Source organism: Microcaecilia unicolor, chromosome 6 (genome assembly GCF_901765095.1).
Source record: "Microcaecilia unicolor chromosome 6, aMicUni1.1, whole genome shotgun sequence".
Classification (NCBI taxonomy): Eukaryota; Metazoa; Chordata; class Amphibia; order Gymnophiona; family Siphonopidae; genus Microcaecilia; species Microcaecilia unicolor.
The window spans coordinates 184,432,777-184,448,418 of NC_044036.1; the positions used below are offsets into that span (position 1 = coordinate 184,432,777).

At 44.8% G+C, this 15,642-nt stretch overlaps 1 protein-coding gene across 1 annotated transcript in view; it reads left to right on the top strand.

Annotated features, from left to right (window-relative positions):
• Positions 1-6,082: 6,082 nt before the first annotated feature.
• The window catches only part of IP6K1 (inositol hexakisphosphate kinase 1), a 157,519-nt gene continuing 147,959 nt past the window's right edge, over positions 6,083-15,642 (top strand). The window contains exon 1 of the mRNA XM_030205291.1: positions 6,083-6,164. The gene's annotated coding sequence lies outside the window, so the exon portion shown is untranslated. The remainder of the gene's footprint in view (positions 6,165-15,642) is intronic.

Consider the following 15,642-nt stretch of genomic DNA (forward strand, 5'->3'; position numbering starts at 1 on the left):
AATATGGCCCAGTGTACCTAAATCTACACGCCAAGACTTATGCATGTTTTTTTGGTATAAATGGATACGCATAGATTTAGGCGCTGAAATATCACCTGAATGTACTCTATAATCGGCGCCTACAGTTACATGCCAGTTATAGCATGCACTTATTCGACGCTGATATCAGCGCCAATTTTTTTATGTGCCATATACAGAATCTGCCCTTAAACCCCAGATTCAATATGGGTCACCTAAAGTTGAGTGACTGGGGCAGATGCAGGTGCAAATTAATGACTTAATGAGGTAGTAATAATAAATAACTTTTAATTGACAAAAATTTGCACCTGCACTAGGCAGTATTCTATAATGTCTGTGCCTAACTTTTATAGTGTGCAAATCAAAAGGGCTGTGGCCATGGGGAGTGGGGAGGGCATGGGCAGATCAGGGGGCATTCCTAGAAATTAGGTATGATGCTGTAGAATACTGTCAGTTGCCCACCCAAAGTTAGGTGCCAGAATTTGACAGGCATAAATGCTGGCGCTTGGTGGGGTTCTGTTACCAAGCTGCAGTAAAAGGGTGTTTTTGACTTGCACTGAAACTCCATTTTACCGGAGCAGGCAAAAGGCTGTCTTTTTTTTTTTTTTTTTTTAAGAAATGGCAAGTGAACCATTTGCCATGCAGCCATTTTGGGAGGGGAGTGCTTACTGCCACCCACTGAGGTGGCTGTAAGGGCTCCCACGCTAATCCAGTGGTAACCGGGTAACACTGGTGCTACAAAAATAAAAATATTTTTATAGCGCCAGAAGGGGTGCACTCTGTGGGTGGGAACTACTACTGGGTTGCTGGGGTAGCCCGGATTAATGAGCAGTAAGCTTACCACCGCTTTGCAAAAGACTCCCAGAGTTAGACTCAAAATTTGCGCTAAGCTAATATTCTCAGCACGGAGCACTCTTTATAGTACACTAGTTTCCTGCGGATCTTTCTGGCGTCTAACTTTGGGCAATAATCCCATGTCATCATGACCTCTCGTATTGTAGAGCAGCATTGAGGAGCATACAGCACTGATGATCCTCATTCTTACCTTAGTAGTCTTTCCTGTTGTCTCATCCTCTTTCTCCTTTCACATTCCACAGCAGCATTAAATGTGCACACAATAGAAATACCCGTCTTTCTTCCAGGGCATTCCCTCTTCCTCTTGGTAATGATTCTTTTGCTTTCTATGCAATATGATTAAGCATTCAATTCTGTGCTTTTCATATATTTAAAGTAGTGATAGTTTTATTTTTCTGAATTTTGTTTGGAATTGAGATTTAGATTTGCCTTTTAGATTTCATTACTTGCCTTTCCAAATCCAAACTCAGGGGCCCTTTTACTAAGCCGTGTAAGCATCTACATGCGCCCAACGCGTGCCAAAATGGAGTTACCGCCCGACTACCGCATGGCTCTTGCAGTAATTTCATTTTTGGCATGCATCTGAAAAATATTTTTGTTTTCAGGCATGCCTAATGGCTGCGTGCCAAATGGCATTTGGTGCGCATAGGTCATTACCACGCGAGTCTTTACTGCTAGGTCAATGGCTGGTGGTAAGGTCTCAGACACAAAATGGACGCATGGCAATTTTCATTTTGCTGTTTGTCCATTTTTAGCAAAAATTTTAAAAAGTCTTTTTTACAGGTGCGCTAAGAAATGGATCGGCATGCCCAAAACCCGCGCCTACACTACCGCAAGCCATTTTTCAGCGCGCCTTTGTAAAAAGGACCCCTCAAAGCAAGTTGCAATCAGGTATAGTAGGCATGTCCCTGACCCAAAGGGCTTACAGTCTAATATATTCTGTTTTGTCGAACTTTTGTTTGAAATGTATTAATCATACTTGTGCATTGTGCTTAGTGGTTAATAAATATGAACGGTCTGCCTTACCCATGCAGTAAGTGTTTCCAGTATTTGTTTTTGCTGTCTGTAGATTTTCTATATATAGTCTTTTCAGTTTAATACCTAACCATTATACCTAACATTATACCTCTATTCAGGAAATCTAGACTGCGCCAATTTGATTTTCTGTACGTTTTGTCCTTTAGATTGTAAGCTCCTTTGAGCAGGGACTGTGTTAAACTGTACAGCGCTGCATAACCCTAGTAGCGCTTTAGAAATGTTAAGTAGTAGTAGTAGTTTAAACTTTTTATTTTCACAGGTTTATGGTTTATATAAATTTAATATACCACTCTTCCTGTGAATATCACAGAGCGGTTTACATAAGAGTAAAATAACAAACATTAAAAGTGTGAAAAATAGAAAAATAACACCATTAAAACCAGTAAAGTGACTACTCGTACAGGCATGTATAGGAGAACCTTTAAGAGGGCTCTGAGGTCAGGGGGGCTTTTAATATACAGTTATATAGCCCACTGCTTTCAGTTTAATAATCCAAAATATGGGCAAACCAACTTAGAAGTGAGAGGAAAAGGGCATAAAAGAAGTTTGTGGAGGAAACACTAATATTCCCAGTCCAGGATCAATAGAACTAGACTATTGCAACCTGCTGTTCACAGCACTCCTACTGAACCATCTCTCTCTACTTCCATCTATTCAAAATTCAGTTGTGCAACTCATCTTCCACTAGTCTCCCTATCCTATATAATAAAACTCACCCTCAACGTTCTGAGGACACTGACGTCAGTGTCACTTCCTGCGGGCACTTCCTTCGGGTTCGAAGGATTCGTGGTGGTGAAGCCACCGAAATCACTGTGTCTGGACCCCGCCCTCGTGTCAAACGTGATGACGTAGAGGGCGGAGCAATGGCGTCAAAGATCGAGGGTGGAGCAATGACGTCAGTGGATGAAGGTGGCGTGCGTTGACAAGGTGCGCAGCAATGGCGGTCAGTGGCTTCACAATGCCGAAGGGGTGGGTAGGGTGGGGGGGGTTCGGGAGGAAAACCTTGCTAGTGCCCGTTTCATTTCCTCCAGAAAAGGGCATGTTTTACTAGTCTCTCTATATAAAACGCACCTCCAACGTTCTATGAAGCCTCTTTTAGCCAAAAGTGAAGGGGGTGAGATCGCATTGTGTCTGCCCCGCCCACGCGTCAAACGTGATGACGTCGAGAGCGGAGCAATGACACTCAACCAATCGCATCGCTCGGCAGCGAAGCGTCAGGGAAGGAGGCGGCACTCTCGACGTCTAGCCTTCCCTTCGCTGTGTTCCGCCTTCTTCTGACGTCAAGGATGACGTCAAAAGAAGGCGGAACACAGCGAAGGGAAACCTAGACGTCGGGAGCGCCGCCTCCTTCCCTGACGCTTCGCTGCCGGAACCGCAACGGAGGTACATTTTAAAAGAAGAAAAAAAAAAACGGATGCATGGATGCGAAGGGGGGGGAGGAGAAGAGGGCGGGCCAGGCTGGGACATGGGAGAGAGAGGAGCATGGATGCGAGGGGGGGGTCATGGAAGGGAGAGAGGGGACTTCCTGGAAAAGGATGAATGGAGGCGGCAGGGGACAGAGGAGCATGGATTGCAGGGCAGGCCTCAGGCAGAGAGGGGAAATGCTGGATAGGGATGAATGGAGGGGGCAGGTGACAGAGTAACATGGATGGCCATGGATTGGGAGGGCAGGGCTCAGGGAAAGGGGAATTGCTGGATAGGGATGAATGAAGGGGACAGATGGGCATGGATGGATATGGATTGCAGGACAGGCCTCAGCCAGAGAGGGGAAATGCTGGAAAGGGATGAATGGAGGGGGCAGGGGACAGAGGAGCATGGATTGCAGGGCAGGCCTCAGGCAGAGAGGGGAAATGCTGGATAGGGATGAATGGAGGGGGCAGGTGACAGAGTAACATGGATGGCCATGGATTGGGACGGCAGGGCTCAGGGAAAGGGGAATTGCTGGATAGGGATGAATGGAGGGGACAGATGGGCATGGATGGATATGGATTGCAGGGCAGGCCTCAGGCAGAGAGGGGAAATGCTGGAAAGGGATGAATGGAGGGGGCAGGGGACAGAGTAACATGGATGGCCATGGATTGGGAGGGCAGGGCTCAGGGAAAGGGGAATTGCTGGATAGGGATGAATGAAGGGGACAGATGGGCATGGATGGATATGGATTGCAGGACAGGCCTCAGCCAGAGAGGGGAAATGCTGGAAAGGGATGAATGGAGGGGGCAGGGGACAGAGGAGCATGGATTGCAGAGCAGGCCTCAGGCAGAGAGGGGAAATGCTGGATAGGGATGAATGGAGGGGGCAGGTGACAGAGTAACATGGATGGCCATGGATTGGGACGGCAGGGCTCAGGGAAAGGGAAATTGCTGGATACGGATGAATGGAGGGGACAGATGGGCATGGATGGATATGGATTGCAGGGCAGGCCTCAGGCACAGAGGGGAAATGCTGGAAAGGGATGAATGGAGGGGGCAGGGGACAGAGTAACATGGATGGCCGTGGATTGGGAGGGCAGGGCTCAGGGAAAGGGGAATTGCTGGATAGGGATGAATGAAGGGGACAGATGGCCATGGATGGATATGGATTGCAGGACAGGCCTCAGGCAGAGAGGGGAAATACTGGAAAGGGATGAATGCAGGGGGCAGGGGACAGAGGAGCATGGATTGCAGGGCAGGCCTCAGGCAGAGAGGGGAAATGCTGGATAGGGATGAATGGAGGGGGCAGGTGACAGAGTAACATGGATGGCCATGGATTGGGACGGCAGGGCTCAGGGAAAGGGGAATTGCTGGATAGGGATGAATGCAGGGGACAGATGGGCATGGATGGATATGGATTGCAGGGCAGGCCTCAGGCAAAGAGGGGAAATGCTGGAAAGGGATGAATGGAGGGGGCAGGGGACAGAGGAGCATGGATGGCCACACACACACACTCTCTATCACACTGTGTCTCACATACACACTTGCACACACTCTCATTCTCACACTCACACCCAGACTCACTCTCTCTCACACACTCACACTTTCACTCTGACTCTCAAACAGTCACTCTCACATACACTCTCCCAAACATACACACTCCGAGGAAAACCTTGCTAGCGCCCGTTTCATTTGTCTCAGAAACGGGCCTTTTTTACTAGTATTAACATAATTCTCTTTCTCAAGTCACTTCAGTGGCTTGTTCACATTTCTGGATACACTTCAAACTTTTCTTACTCACCTACAACATCTTTAAGTCTGTGACTCATTACCTCTCCTCTCTTCTCTCTCCCTATATCCCTCTTTGGGACAGGGCTGGTGTTAGACATTCTGGGACCCAGGGCACCTACCTTGCTAATTCAGGCAAATTTGGGGTCCCCTGTGGCATGAGGAGTCCATTAGTTTTTTTTGTACAAGTTTAACTTCATTTGTCTTTATTTGAAGTTTCATAAATAAAAAAATTTCTAAAAATGGAATAATCTTTTCAATGGGGTGGAGCTAGAGTGGGGGCGGAGCTAGGGTGAGGTGGGCTAGGGCGGGGCTAGGATGGGGCCCCACCAAATTGGTCTGCATAGGGCCCCGCACTTGCTAAGACCGGCCCTGGATACATACATCAAATTGCGCTGGATCTAAAAGTCCTCCTCATCCAAATTCATTCCTGCGTGAAGATATCCAGCGCCCTGCAAAGTTCGCTCAGACAGCTAGGGGTCGCTGGGTTATTAACCAAGCGGGCACGCAGGAGCATCATCACGTGATTTCCAGCTCCCTGCTACAGAGATGGAGACGGCCAAGGCGGTTAGCTAACTGCTGGAATTCTTGCACCAATGGAAGGGCTGAGAAGGAGCTAGGCCGTCACAATCACGTGACAATACAGTAGCCAACCAGCCCGATATTTTTATAACCAGTGTAATGAGGCGGAGCTATATGATGAAATACGTTTCTTTCAACCTGTGAAAAAACGTGACGTCTTGGAAACGTGACGGACTGGTAGGATGAATGGTCAGTGTGGGAGGAAGGGGTGGGACTTGTGTTATGGTTGCTATGACGGCAGGTACCGGAGGTGCGCCATCTTGTTGTTGATTTGAACTAAAGCTGCAGCGGGTAGGGAAGGAAGGAAAGAGAAGCGCGTCTCTTGCACGTTACTGATAGTTTGGCTGAAGGGAGGGCTGAGGCCGGGAGGGTTGCAGTTACCTCCCGGCCGGCAGGCAGGCATAAGGCTGCGTGGGGACAAGAACACGGAGAGCGCAGGACTGGAATGAGAATGAGAGAGTGCGGCCCGCGCTGGTAAGTGACAGGAGGCGGGGGCAGAGCCTGGCACTCAGGGGCAAAGAGGCAGGGGCTGAGGCGGGCGGAAGCAGGAGGGGCTGAGCCTGTGTTCGGGGAGGGGAGGCAGGAAGGACTGAGCTTGTATTCGTAGAGGTAGGGGACGCCCCTGGGCTGGCCGGTGCTTCATGCAAGACCGGTGCCCTCGCGTAAGAGGCTAGTGGCGGGCAGAAGAGCAGCATTTGAGCCCATAGAGGGAAACAAGGTCCCTGTTTTAGACTTTTTGGCGTGCATCAGGAGCTTCCCGGTTCTTCAGATGGTCCGGGAGTACAACCTTAACAGAGGACTGCAGTTATGGCGAGCGCATACTCTGTCGTATCCCGCTCGCCGCATTCCGAAAGCAGCAGTAGCAGTCAAAACCAGAACAGCGGTCCACTCTTAAGGTAGTACTAGGAAAATCCGGGTGATCCGTCTTCTACCCGGACCCGGCCTACTTAACCAATAGAGTTCAAGAGTAATTATGATAAGACTAATTTGGCCGAGAATTACATATTGGCCTATCACTAGTAAGAAACGCGGAAAAAAAGTTATCCTACACTCATAGCTATAAATTAAAATATATACAACTAGTTATTACAGCCTTTCACAATTTTCAGTGATAGTTCATGTTCCCTTATAAAAATACCTTTCGAATAACTGCATTTTCATTTGGTTACTAAAAGTCAGTTATTGTTACATTTAAATAATTTAGGAAATACATTCCAAACAGCTGCACCTTTGCTAACTATTGATCTTTTCCTTGCTATCCTATTGCTATAATTATTCTTTGGAGCATCAGTCTTAGTTCTTGAGCTGAACACAAGGATTTTAATGGAGTATTCCTAGAAAAATGTATGCAGATAAAGACCATATGGCTCATCCATACTACTTAGTCTCCCAGTCACTTCCATAGAGATCCTATGTACTTGTCCTGCATGCTGTCAAATTCAGATACAGTTTTCATCTCCACTACTGTACTTCCACTGGGAGGCTGTGCCATGAATTCACCACCCTTTCTGACTGGGAGGCCGTCCCATCAATTCACCACCCTTTCTGTGAAGAAGTATTTCCTCAGGTTACTTCTGAGTCTATCCCTTTCTCCATCTTGTGCCTTCTCCTGTATAGGTATTTATATGTGTCTATCATATCATCCCTCTCCTGCCTTTCTTCCAAAGTATGCGTATTGAGATCTTTAAGTCTGTCCCCATGCGCTTAATGACAAAGACAATTGACCATTTTAGTAAACACCCTCTGGACTGACTCCATCCTGTTTATATCGTTTTGAACGTGTGGTCTCCAGAATTGTATACAATATTCTAAATGAGGTCACACCAGAGGCTTATACAGGTTATCATCATCTCCTTTTTTCTTCTGGCCATTCCTTTCCCTATGCACCCAAGTATCATTCTAGCTTTCGCTGTCACATTTTCTATCTGTTGGACTACATATGATCATGCCTAAGTCCTGCTCCTCTCGCACAAAAGTTCACACCCTAAACTGTACCATTCCCTTGGGTTTTTACAGCCCAAATGCAAGACCCTGGATTTTTTTTCAGTATTAAATCTAAGCTGCCAAATCCAGATCATTCTATCTTCACTGAGTCCTTCCTCATCAGGGTTGTCTACTTTATTGCAGATTTTGGTATCCGCAAAGAGGCAAACCTTACCAGACAGCCTTTCAGCAATATCACTTACAAAATTGTTAAGAATAGGCCTAAGAACCAAACTTTGCGGCACACTACTGGTAACGTCCTTCTCCTCACAGTGAGCTCCAGTTACCACTACCCTCTGTCACCTTCCACTCATTCAGTTCCTAACCCAGTCAGTCACTTTAGGGCCCATACTGAGAGCATTGTTTATTTGTTGTCAATGCAAAACCATGTCAAAGGCTTTGCTAAAATCTATGTACACCACATCTAATGCTCTTCCTCGATCTGACTCTCTGGTCACATAGTCAAAGAAATTAATCAGCTTGTCTGACAAGACCTGCCTCTAGTGAAACCATGTTGTCTTGGGTCCTGTAATCCATTGGATTCCCTAAACTTTACTATTCTCTGCGTTAAAAGGGTTTCCATGAATTTACTTACCACAGAAGGCAGACTTTAACATATTTATAAGTGACCTAGAGATGGGAGTAACTAGTGAGGTAATTATTTATTTGTAGCATTTGTATCCCACATTTTCCCAACAATTTGCAGGCTCAATGTGGCTTACATTTGCCGTAATGGCGGTTGCCATTTCCGGGTCACAGAATTACAAATGGTAATGCATTAAGTTGCATTCATACAAGGTAAGATACATGGAACATAACGTGGAACAGATCATGGTATAAATATCGTGTGCATATACATGGTAAGAGAGAATAAATTATGGTAATGCATGAAGGTTCCTGAGTAATAAATTGGGTTGTAACATACTTTAGGTCATCGACTATGGAGAGACCATATTAGACATAAAGATTGAAGTGGTAGTGCTTATTTATTAATGACAAAGAGGTTAATCAGTCAAGTGATAAGATTTCAGTTATGTCTAGCTCGTGTAAAGTCTTATTATTTAGTATTTAAGATGGATGTTTGTGATATGCCTTCTTGAACAGATCTGTTTTCAGTAGCCTTCAGTAGTGCGTTCCATAGCTTTGTGCAGATGTATGAGAAACTGGTCGCGTATGTGGATTTATATTTTAGCCCTTTGCAGTTAGGGTAGTGGAGATTGAGGAATGTGCATGCTGATCTTTTTGCGTTCCTGGTAGGCAAGTCTATAAGGTCTGACATATAGGTCGGGGCTTCCCCTTGAACAATTTTGTGGACCAGGGTGCACACTTTGAACGCAATTCGTTCTTTTAGTGGGAGCCAGTGTAGTTTCTCTTAGGGGTTTGGCGCTTTCGTATTTCGCTTTCCCAAATATGAGTCTGGCTGCTGTGTTTTGAGCGGTCTGAAGCTTCTTAATGATTTGTTCTTTACATCCTGCATAGATAGCATTGCAGTAGTCTAGGTGGCTTAGCACCATTGATTGTACTAGTCTGCGGAATACTTCCCTTGGGAAGAAAGGTTTGATCCTTTTAAGTTTCCACATTGAGTAGAACATTTTTTTTGCTGTATTTTTCACATGATCTTCAAGTGTGAGATTTCTGTCAATTGTGACTCCCATTAGATTAAAAATTAGATTTGCTGATGACACCAAGTTATTCAAAGTCGTTAAATCGCGGGAGGATTGTGAAACATTACAAGAGGATCTTACGAGACTGGGAGACTGGGCGTCTAACTGGCAGATGATGTTTAATGTGAGCAAGAGGAAAGAGGAATCCGAATTATAGCTACGTCATGCAAGGTTCCACATTAGGAGTCACAGACCAAGAAAGGGATCTAGGTGTCGTCGTTGATGATACATTGAAACCTTCTGCTCAGTGTGCTGCTGCAGCTAGGAAAACAAATAGAATGTTAGGTATTATTAGGAAAGGAATGGAAAACAAAAATGAGGATGTTATATTGCCTTTGTATCGCACCATGGTGCGACTGCACCTCGAATATTGTGTTCAATTCTGGTCACCGCATCTCAAAAAAGATATAGTGGAATTAGAAAAGGTGCAGAGAAGGGTGACGAAAATGATAAAGGGGATGCGACGACTTCCCTATGAGGAAAGGCTAAAGCAGCTAGGGCTCTTCAGCTTGGAGAAAAGGCGGCTGAGGGGAGATATGATAAAGGTCTATAAAATAATGAGTGGAGTGGAACGGGTAGATGTGAAGCGTCTGTTTATGCTTTCCAAAATTACTAGGACTAGGGGGCATGTGATGAAGCTACAGTGTAGTAAATTTAAAACGAATCAGAGAAAATGTTTCTTCACTCAACGTGTAATTAAACTCTGAAATTTGTTGCCAGAGAATGTGGCAAAGGTGGTTAGCTTAGCGGAGTTTAAAAAAGTGTTTGGGTGGCTTCCTAAAGAAAATGTCCACAGACCATTATTAAATAGACTTGGGGAAAATCCACTATTTCTGGGATAAGCAGTATAGAATGTTTAGTACTTTTTTGGGATCTTGCCAGGTATTTGTGACCTGGATTGGCCACTGTTGGAAACAGGATGCTGGGCTTGATGTTGTTTTTTTAATCTGGCTATTTAAAGCATTGGTGCCCCTGATTAACTTCTAGGATTGTCTGACATGACCCATTAGATTAATTCTTTTGTTTCCGTCTTCTCTGTGTTATATTCTGTTTTTATTTCTTGGTAGTGCTTGTGTTTCTTTTCTATGATGTATGGAGTTCCTTTCCTGCTGTATTTTAGATTTGTAAACGGCTTTTTCATTTCAGTTTTAGTGGTATAGTAAGCTTTAATAAATAAATATTCAGCTGGCAGTGAGTGGTGAGCGTTTTGCTGACCCCTGGCAGCAGTGGTGTTATTCCTGGATATTCATTACCGGGCCATGTCTGGGCTTCGGCATCGAATATCCAGTTTATGCATAGCCAACTAACGCATAGCCGGTTAAGTCGATATTCAGAACTTAACTGGCCATGGGTTGCAGCATAAAGATAGAACTGTGTTTTATGCGGTTACCCTAGCCCAGGGGTAGGCAACTCCGGTCCTCGAGAGCCGCAGGCAGGTCAGGTTTTCACGATATCCACAATGAATATGCAGGAGATAGATTTGCATACCATGGAGGCAGTGTATGCAAATCAAGTTCATGCATATTCATTTTGGATATCCTGAAAACCTGACCTGCCTGCGGCTCTCGAGGACCGGCGTTGCCTACCCCTGCCCTAGCCGGCTAAGTGCTGAATATTGACACGTAACTGACTGTGTACTGACTGCCTCCGGAATGCCCCCCCCCCCCCCCCCCCAAATAACCAGTTTGTCTTAAGCACTAACTATTAATTTCAGCGACAATAAATAGTCAAGTGCTGCTGAAAATTAGTGGATAGCCCAGAACAAGCGATTTAACCAGTCAGCGGTCATTTTTGACTGGTTACTATCTGGTTGAAATTTAAAATGGTTTAAACGATGACAGATAAAGATGTGCACAGTCCATCGTTTGTCCGACAAGGTGGCCAGAGCCGCATTTACCACTCCAAGCGGGTTACACTGCTTCATGATTGCACTGGTATGACAAACAAGAGCAGCTGGCAATTCATCACCATTCCAACCACATATAGGAACACAGCACTGTAACACCAGATTTTGTCCCCTCTTCGCTGAGATAGTACCTGCACTCGTAGCATAGGATGTGAATGTGATATAAAATACACATACTTGATCCTGATTTTTGCCATTTTTGAGACACAGTCTTCCCTGCACTCATCTTTACTTCCCATCTACTAGAGTTGATGTAGAAGCCACTCCAGCCCATCCTGATTGTCTCTGCCAATTTTAAGACACAGACTGTAGAAAACTTCCCAGCACTGGACTTAATTTTCAGATACCTCTCCTGCCTATCACATGAGGTCACGTAGGTTTTGTTTTGATTCCATCCCCTTTCTATTTAGTGATCCTCTGTTTATCCCATGCATAGGAGCCAGCACGATTACCCAAATATTGAGCAAACCTTTTGACTGTCCATTCAGGGATAATTCCTATTGGGTTTAGCACCCCTAATTATTTTCAAGATTTGGCTTCTTTGATCCCATGTATGTAGTTTTTCATTTGAAAATGAGTTTATGTGAGTACCTGGGGGCAAAGGTGCACAGACTTTACATCTCCTCGCAAGCTTCAAACAGACGGAAGTCGCCATGCAAGGCACTAGCGGTGGTGGTAGCAAGCCTGTGGAGACAGATGCAGCAAAGAATGTTGGAGACGGAATTCTTCCTACCTACTCCACGGTGATAACAGAGATTCTTTGGTCTTCAAAAATTGGTTGCTTTGATAGTGAAGTCTACCTTGGAAATGGCAAACTTAGAGGTCCTTTTTACTAAGGCGCCCTAACAGATTTAGCGCATGCTAAATAACAAGCCGCCCATAGGAATATAATGGGTATTTTATCATCTAGTGCACCTTAATAAAAGGACCCCTTTGTGTGTAAAGTTGATCTCTTTCACAAACATTTTGAAAAGATAATACTGATGTATTTCGTAGAATGGAACAGATAGAGAACTTTAACAGAAGGAGTGACCCTGTGGGATCTTTAAAAAAAAATACAACACAATTTGAAATTTCCTACTGAAAATATTCCTCTATTGAACAAGATTTATTATGTGCCTAAGAAATTAGGGGTCTGTCCAGAAAGCCAGTTGCAAAATTTGGAAGGGAAAATGTTCTTCAGGATTTATCAGCAATTCTAGAAGATTGGTTATCTGAAGTTTCTTCAAGAGCTACTCTGTTTCGTTTGTTTTTAAACAAGATTTCAGTGCAGTAATGAAACTATTTTTCAGACGTTTACAGGTTGTGTTTTGCGGCAAAAATTATGGATGTTTCCTGATGTTATAAAATCTACTCAGGATAGCAGTTATTGAGGGAGGAGATCTCTGGGGAGCTTCCTGTTTATTAGCTTATCCATGTAAACATATAGGTCGATATTTGGGTGTGATTTTTTTTTTTTTTTTTACACATCTTAAATCATTTTGGACTTGAAGATGTCAGGTAGTACTGGAGCAACTTACTTTGGCTGATGGGGGGTGGGGGGGAAACAGATTACGCTATGGTGGAAAAGCTTTGCTTCTGTCGGTACAGGGTGCACTGCTGCTGAAACGCCATCGGTTGCAGCTCTTTCTGAGTTGGCATCTTCAGCTGCTGCGGTGGCAGCTCGACAGGATTTGGGTGTCTAAGTCCAAGGCTCCCGTTTTGGTAGGAAACTCTGCCACTTTAGAGAAGCAGTCCATCTCAGGGGAACTGTCTGCTTCTCTTCCACTGCACTTGGCTGAATCTAATTCGGTTTCAGGAGCTGAGCAGGCAGGAGTTTGCAGGGGGATTCCCTCCTGAATTTGTTCTCCAGATGTATAAGACTTTTCTTTTACAGAAGTTAGGCCCAGTTTCAGCTTCATCTTCTGGAGTGTCAGAGAAGCAGTTGTCCTCTGCGAAAAGGCTTAGAGTCTCTTCGGACATACAGGAGGACCATATTTCAGACACTGATCTGGAGATGCCCTCTCCTGATGAGGATGATTATGCGGGAGATTCTCTGCTGAGGAAACCAGCACGGTGGACCCAAGTGCGGAGATGCTATTCCTTGGGGAAGATCCTTCAGTGGTAAGAAATTTTCATAAGGAGGATTTTCAAGAGCTCTGGCCTGCATTTTGAGGAAGAATCCACGGCTGTAGAGGGCTGTAAGGTGGATCTTTTGGTAAAGGGTATTAGCCTGGCAAGACCTTTCCTATGCATCAGGATATTGGAGACATCATTCAGGTACACTGGGATGTGCCAGATTCCCCTTTCGACTCTCGCGGTCCATGATTCGTCTCTATCTGATTCCTGATCAGGACAAATCTCGCTTTCAGCCTCTGGTAGTTGATGCAGTTTTCTCTGCTGTTACCAAGAGAAATACAGTGCCTGTGGATAGAGGCATAGCTCTTAAGGATGTTCAGGATCGCCATATGGCGTCTCTGTTAAAGAACAGTTTTGATGTTTTCTCTGGTTATTCAGGCAGCTTATCTGTGGTTTGTTGGTGGCCAGGGCTTGTTTTCGCTGGTCTGAGAGAGTGTTAGATTGAGATGGGTTCTGTCTTTATGGCTGGCACATTATATAATTTACTGAGAGCTGCTTCTATGGCCTTAGGGGTGGCCGCACAATGATCTCTTTGGCTTCGTGGTTGGTCAGCTGATGCAGCTTCCAAATAAAAGCTTAGTAAGTTTCCCTTTCAGGGATCTCTTCTGTTTGGAGATGAGTTGGACATGCTAGTTAGGAGTTTAGGGGATTCTAAAGTGCCTCGATTTCCTGAGGATTGTCCTAGATTGGTTGCAGGTTTCTCTTGGGTAGGGGCTGAGATTTTCATTGGTTCAGAGCAGGCAGAGTAGCTTCTGTTCAGAGGTCTTGGTTCTTTCAACGTTTTCAGTCCTTTCGTGGTGCCCAGCGTGGTGGCACAGAGGCCAGTTCTTCCTTCCAGTCCCCTGCCCGTCCTTTCCAATTAAGGTGTCTGGGTCCAACCTTTGATTCCTGTGGGAGCTCGCTTAACACAGTTTTATTTATTTATTTATTTATTTGTTTGTTTGTAGCATTTGTATCCCACATTTTCCCACCTATTTGCAGGCTCAATGTGGCTTACATTTTCCACAATAGTGATCACCAATTCCGGAAGAGAAATACATATTAAGGTGAAGGAGACAGAGAGGATTAGGTATACAGTTACAGAAAGTGCATTTTCATAATCAGAAATAAAGGTGTTGGATTAACTTCAATCGTGAATAGATTAACTTGGACAATCAGGAATATTAAACTTCTATCTTATTGATTAGTATGGACAATCGGGAAGTACAGAATTATGTTTAGTGAAGATTTGGTGTAAAATTTTGATTAACTGGTATTTAGGATGGATTATTGTAGTATGCTTTGTTAAAAAGGTTGGTTTTCAGTAATTTATGGAAATAAATGTTGTTTTTATTGATTTAGGTAGTTCATTCCATGTTTGCGTACCTATATAGGAGAAACTGGATGCATATGTTAATTTATATTTCACTCCTCCACAGTTGGGGTAGTGAAGGTTCAGGAACATGCGTGATGATTTAGTAGAGTTTATTGGAGGTGAGCCCAGATTACCTCCAATTAGTAGGTTCTTGAGGTTATTCAGAACGGGTATGCCTTGGAATTTGAGCAGGAGTCTCCCTGTCATTCTCGCCCCAAGGCCGTCTGTCCGGTTCCTCCTTCAGAAAACAGACATGGTCATTTTTCCATTTACTTTGTCGACCCCAAAAAAAAAAAGGTTATTTTCGGCCAATTTTAGACCTTGGGGCAGTCAATCGGACCCTCAGGATCACCAGTTTTCATATGGAAACTCTTTGCTCGGTCATTGTAGCGTTGCGGACCGGGGAGTTTTTTTGACTGCTCTAAACTTAACATAGGCTTATCTGCACATTCCGATTTGTCCATTCCAGCAGCAGTTTCTTCGTTTTGCAGTCTTGGGCAAGCTTTATCAGTATTGGGCACTGCCTTTCGGCCTTGCTACAGCTCCTTGTACCTTCACGAAAATCTTGGTAGTAATGGCGATGGCTCTTGGGGGGGGGGGGGGGGGAAGTCATTTTGGTTCATCCTTACCTGGACAATTGGTTGATCAGAGTGAAGTTGTATCAAGAGAGTCTCAAGTCACTGCTCAAGTAGGTGAGGCCTTTAGTCCCTGGGTTGGGTAGTCAACTCTTACAAGAGCCGCTTAGTGCTGTCTCAGACACTCGACTATCTCGGGGTGTCTTTCAGTATGTTGCAGGGTCGGGTGTTCCTTCCCTAGAGCAGGATTCTAAAGTTTCAGGATCAAATTCAAACTCTACTGTGGGAACCGATGCCATATGCGAGAGATTATCTTCAAGTTCTGGGATCCATGGCAGCAATGATAGAGGTG